The following is a 6534-nucleotide window of genomic DNA, read 5'->3' as shown; positions in this document are numbered from 1 at the left end:
TTGTGTAAAAAACATCTTTTTGGTTGAAAATAAGTTTTTTCTAATTTACAATGCATTTCTTTAACTGAAAATGTTACTGTTACAATTTTTTGTCGGAAATTGATCTTTTTAAATTTAATCTTTTTTGTTAAAAAATATACTATTTCGTTGACAATTGAATTTCATTTAATTAAAAATTCATTTTTTACTGAAAATTTAACTATTCTATTTCTATTTGAAAATCTGTCTGCTTTAGGTGAAAATTCGTCTTTTTTGTAAGAGGCGTACTCTCAATTGTTGAAAATTGATTTTTTCGGTTACAAATTAATTTCTTTGCTAGAAAATTAAACTATATTGCTGACAATTTCTTTATTGTGTTTTTTTTTGTTAACAATTTATTTTACTAACTGAAAATTTAACTATTTTATGTTTGGTTTAAAATTTATCTTTTCAGTTAAAAATTCATGTAATAATTATAATTTTTTAATAATCAATCATTTTATTTGAAAATAGACTCGATCTATTCCACTTTTTGTGCAAAAGTTACCTTATTCTTTGATAGAAGCGTAATCTTTTTCGTTAAAAAATTATTTCTTTTGTAGGAAATTCAAGAGTACCATTTTTTTAACAACTCATCATTTATCTGGCCGAAAAATAAATTTCCACTTAAAACAATCATATGTCAATTATAAATCTTAATTTTCAACAAAGTAATTAAATTTTGAAAAAAATGTTTATCTAGTCTAAAATGTTTAAATAGTCATCAACCAAATAAATTAATTTCAAACAAAGTAGTTTCACTTTCACCTATGTAATGGAATTATTAACCATAGACGATAATTTCTTAACGAAAAACGTGATATTTGATATTTTAATCAAAAAGGATTTTAATTTTATTCAAAAAATAGTTGAATTCAGCTAAATAATTGAGAACCTGCATTGCAGTGACGTCACGGCCACCCGAAGGTCAAGTCTATTGTCGGGAAAAGTGAGCAAAAAAATTTCGAAGGGTTCAATATCATCGAAAGAGGTAATCGTTCTCGCCCCCGCTCCCATTGCTGCCATTAGGACTCATAATCACCGCTGCTTCCGATATCATAGCTTAAATTTGGAAATTTACTTGTTTAAAGCTTCAAAAGAGGCCCTAAATATTATTATTCTGACCTAAAAATTGGAAAATGTATCGTATGAAAATGGAGGAACACTTGCAAGAAATTTCAGCTCAAAAGCATCCCCTTAAAAATATCAAATACTACACTTAAGTTGAGCTCATTTTATACTGATAGTTTGTCATGCAAATGACTTAGTCGTTTTTTTTGTTAACAAGAACCTGCATTTGCTCCAGTACAAATCGCCTGATATATTTCCGACGTTTTTTCCAGGATATTTGAGATTTTATTTCATTTGTTCAGAAATAAAAGAATTGTGCAGCTAATCCAATTTCATAGCGCAGCCGTTGATAATAGGTCCACAATAGATAGAACATTTTTTTGCACTATAAAATTATGAATATTTTTTCACATCACCATATTCCACCTAAAATCAACCGTTCTCGAGTAATTTTAAAAAACATGTTATTGTTTAACACTTTCCACAATTTCGGAACTTTGCAGTACACGTATGTTTGGGGACTTTTTACAATATCTTTATAAAGCCATTTCCAACGTACTTGTGAAAAAATGCTACTTTTACTAATTTTTTTTTGAGTGATATTTGTTCCCCGTTGACTGGACTATGTCTGAAAATTCCGAAATTATAACATTTTTGAAATATAAAAGTTCCGAATTGGAAAATTCTCGACGATTTACAATCTTACAGAATTTGAGAATGGCCGACAGAAAATTTCCGAATTATACAATATCCGGGCTAGACAACTCCCTAATTTGAACAATTAAAAAATAGTTTGTTAACAAATATTTTTTTAATAAAATAATAAAATACTTATACCAAAGAAAAAACTTTTTTAATGTTTAAAGTTTCTAAAAATTATTGTTTGAATTTAAAATAACAATAATTGAACAAATGTATTTTTGAATAATAAACAATATTTGAAAATGTGCATTGTATTTTTGTACATTTTAGAAAACTCTCGCAAAAATGAAATTATGATTTAAAAATATGAAAATAAAAGTCGCGTTAAATTAGTCTGAATTGAATCCTGTAAAGTTTGATGCAATTGAAGCTCATGTGTTTTTAAATTTATGTTGGTATCAAATTTTTATAGAATTAATGTTATTTTTAATTGAAACAATAATTTATCAAAATTAAACATTAAGCAAAATTTCTATAATAAAAATATTTTATTATTGTATTTGTAATAAATAATATTGAACACAAAACTGTTTTCTCAATTTCTGCAATTCTGGAGTTTTCTATTTTGTATATTTTATCATTAGACAGCATTCGGCCTGGAGTTTTATTATTAGGGAATTTTTTTCAGGTTTCAGTATTTTATAATTTCGGCAAGTTTACAGTGTCGAAAACATTTCAAAAGTTCTAAAAGATTTATGATATTGTAAAAAAATCTGGAAGATTTTGAAGCATTTTTTTGCACAGTTTTACATAAATTTTACGACAAAATGGAAATCATTATAAATATATTTAAAAGTTCTGAAAAATTAAAAAATAATTTGAATTATATATATTTCGAGTAAGCTGTAGTAATTATAATAATTTAAAGTTTATTTTAAAATATATTTCATGGAACATGATATTTCTTATGAATATGACAGTGAAATTCTGTTCGTCTAATTTTGTTTGCCAATGCGAAACATTATCTGGCTTGGAACTGCCGTCTTAACATCTAAAAAAAAAGAACAATTTTCAGATCACTTGGAATTATAATTATATTTTTATAAAAGTCTTGAAAAATCCATAGGAATTGCAGACCACAAAAATAAAAATAAATAATATTAAAGAACTATATATAGACAATATATAGAATGAAAATTATAAGTAATAATTTTAGAAATATTGGGAAATGTATGAAACCGTAATATAAATTATTCGTCGACTTTTATTAGTGTTATTTATTAAAATAACCATGTTTTGCAAAGTTATAACTTATAAATGTAAAAATGTTTTAATTGGCAATTTACTTTCAATCCAAATGGTTCTTGTCCGAGCTAAGCAACCATTAGTGCCTCGAGGGGCCTACTGAGAGTTGCTTACAGCGCTCCAAGTGGCTGTTGTCGATGGGTGCTATAGCCGGGGAACGGTCGGTAGAGGGGAACTGACAATTTTCGCCGGACGCACCGTCTATATTTATCGCGGGTAACTAAGCCCGCACCATCACTACGTTTATAATATCAGAGATGAGGTGGGAGTGTAATGCCCAAATTTCACCTAGGTTTTTTATCGACAATTCACTGCTCTCTGATTGGACATCTGAACTGGATCGTTTTTTCCGTTGATTCGTTGAAACGAAAACCATTTAAAGGAACTTATTTGAAATAAAAACACTTAATTTAACAGTTGATGATTCTCAATTTATTAAAGATGTATTTCCACCATCACTGTCTCAGAAGTCACAAATCACAATTGTTTATAATTGTTTCTATCGCGGCGTTCCATTTCGCGTTTAACAATTGATCTTATTTATAATAGTTTATTATTTAACAACAGTTCACATGAATTAACTAAATTCAAACACAATACAAAGTTTCTGAGTCCCAAAAAACTCAATTATACACTATCAAGTGTCGCAGGTTTAGTATTAAATATGCGGTTTCGGAGATGCAAAGTCTGGCATTTTTCCGTTGTGCGCGCATTTTTATAAACTCTGTTTTGGGCGGAGAAATCTCCCACTTTCCCTTTTCAGCCAATCAAATCGCTGACGTCACTGCATTTAACAGTCAGTTTACAAATAAGAAATTAGGTCGCATGGCTCCGCCTATTAGATTTACAACGCAATATGACCAATTCGTTGATTGACATATCCAAACAATTTCGGTACAAAGTTCAAACTGTGAGCGGATGTTTATAATACCATTTCCTGTCAAAATTCGTTCTAAGGCACGTTTTGATACTAAAAATAGCTCTGTGACTCATCTTTAGGAATGCTACGGATCTAACCTATTATTGCGTCGTAGTCTATAAGTATTTCCCTGTTGTCGAATTAATCTGTAATTCTTATTCTTTCTATTATTTCAGGACAGCGAGAGAGAGAGAGAGTATTAAAATAATGAATTTTTCTTCTAAATTGTTGTTATTCTATAATTTCTAAGTTATGGTTATTAGTTAAACTTCAAATTCTAATTTGAATTTGAACACACATCGATCAATCGATATATCGAATCGATATCTAGCTAGTCGATACTAGCTTTCGAGGCATACCTTGTATAACTAAACGTATATGTTTTGACGGCTCTAGCACCCGAAAATCTATATCGTTACAGGGAGATTGCTTATGCCGTGTATTTGATTTCGACCGACTTACCGCAGCGCGCCCTGTTTGCCTTAGCCTTCCGGGAACAAAAATGAAAGGTCCAAAAGCGCACCCTGTTTGCCCTATTGTTATTTTTTGGGAACTAAAATGAAAGGTGGCTCATCTGCTACTCACTTGGTAAAACAGAGTATAATTAATACTGTGAATAATTATACCTAATTATTTTGATCCATGTTATTGAAATTTAAATTCATTATTGTGTTTTTAAAGATAAGGAGTTTATATAATAATAATTAGAGTATGATTTTCAATTCAATAGATTCTATATATTAGAAGCTATTCAATATCAATATTATTAAGATTTTACGTAATTTTAATTCTTTATATATATATTTTTTTAATTAGAACCGTCCACTAAAATTCTACTTTTTTTCGGTTCAGCTGAAAGAAAATCTGAATTAGTAGTTACCATTTTTATTTTTTATCAAAAGTTTAATAATAATTGATATAACTACTATTTTTGTGGAACTTTTCCTGAATATCGATACAATAAATTATTAATACTAATTTGAAAAGATTTGTACTTAAGATTTCAAATGTAATATTATATTTGACACAATCAGAACAAAAGCGAACTAAGAAAATAAGTTGCGGAAAAGAGAAAAAAAAACACGCGAGAGCAAAAACGACCTAATAGTTAGCCGAGAGGTAAAACGATACAAGAATGAAGGGAGAAGATTCCCCCCACTTTGCTGCTGCGAAGACCAGCCTCGTATAAAGCCGAAAATACGCGAACACGAATCTGAACTCGCCCGTATTCACGATTCAAGATCTAATCAGATGCTCCTAGAGTTGCCAGATCGAGCCTAAGATTTACCCCCACCATATGTCTTCTATTTATATCTCGATCCCCATTTGAAAGAAATGAAAGAATTTGGCGATTCTGATGTTTCGCGTGATTCTTAATTTCATACATGATTCGATGTTGAGGTAACGCTTTTCAGGTGTATATAAGTATATAATATGGATATTATTACTATTATATATATATATATATATTATTGATGTTAATATTATAATTATAAAATTTTATATTAATATTAATCACTAGTGGACTATCTTTTAATAGAAATAGTTCAACTTTCAACTAAAACAATTAGTTTTATGCAAAAAAAAGTAAATTTCGAATAAAATAACTAAGTTTAAAAAAAATTTGTTAAAATTTTTTCAACAAAATAGTTAAATTTTCTAACAAAAAATTAAATTTTCATCTAAAAAGCTTAATTATAAACTAAAAAAGGCATTTAAAAATCCTCAAATATTTTAAAATCTTTTAAAATCTCTTGAAATTTTTTAAAACTCTTGAAAATTCCTTGCAATTTTAAACATACTTAAAATGTCCTAAAATATAACAAATCTTTCAAAATTTCATATTAAAATACCGTAATCAATTGGATATTCCTTGGAACATTTTTAAATACTCTCAAATATTGCAATTCATTCAAAATATTTTGACATACCTTAAACTTTTTTAAAAAGATTTTTTAAGTACTTTTGAATTTTTTTTAAGTAACCCTTCTAAAATTTTTTTAATTCTTTTAAATTCCTGTAAGTTATAAAATTAAGTTGAAAATTTCTTGACATCTTTTAAAACATCCTCAAATATTTAAAACACTTAAAATTTTTTTGAAATGTCTTGAAATTTTGTAAAGCTTCAAATTGAAATTTATAAAAGAGAAAAGTTTCAAAACGTTAAATGTTGAAATGTTTGTAGATTAGAGTTTTGAAAATGGGATCAATAAAAATTCAAAGCTTTCGAAATTTAATTTTCAAAAATTTGCAACTATTCAATAACAATAATTTGGTGTGGTAATTTCAGATGGTCTTCAATAGTCTTCAAATTTTGAATTGTAAATTTGAAAGTTTATTTATAAAAAATTAATAATCATGAATAAAATGAAAGCGTTCATAATTTAAACGTACGTTTTTCAATTGGTCAATCTCTAAATAAAATTATTTCAGACTGAAATTTAGAAAACAGAAAAATTTCAAAATGTTAAAAATTTTAATGTTTGTAGATTAGTTAAACTATTAAATTAAAGTGTTGATAGAAATTACTCGAGTTAAAGTTTAGCTATTTCTAAAACGATTTTTGTATATAATAATAA

This window comes from Belonocnema kinseyi, chromosome 3 (genome assembly GCF_010883055.1).
Source record: "Belonocnema kinseyi isolate 2016_QV_RU_SX_M_011 chromosome 3, B_treatae_v1, whole genome shotgun sequence".
In the NCBI taxonomy this organism is placed as follows: Eukaryota; Metazoa; Arthropoda; class Insecta; order Hymenoptera; family Cynipidae; genus Belonocnema; species Belonocnema kinseyi.
This window is presented reverse-complemented; position numbering follows the sequence as displayed.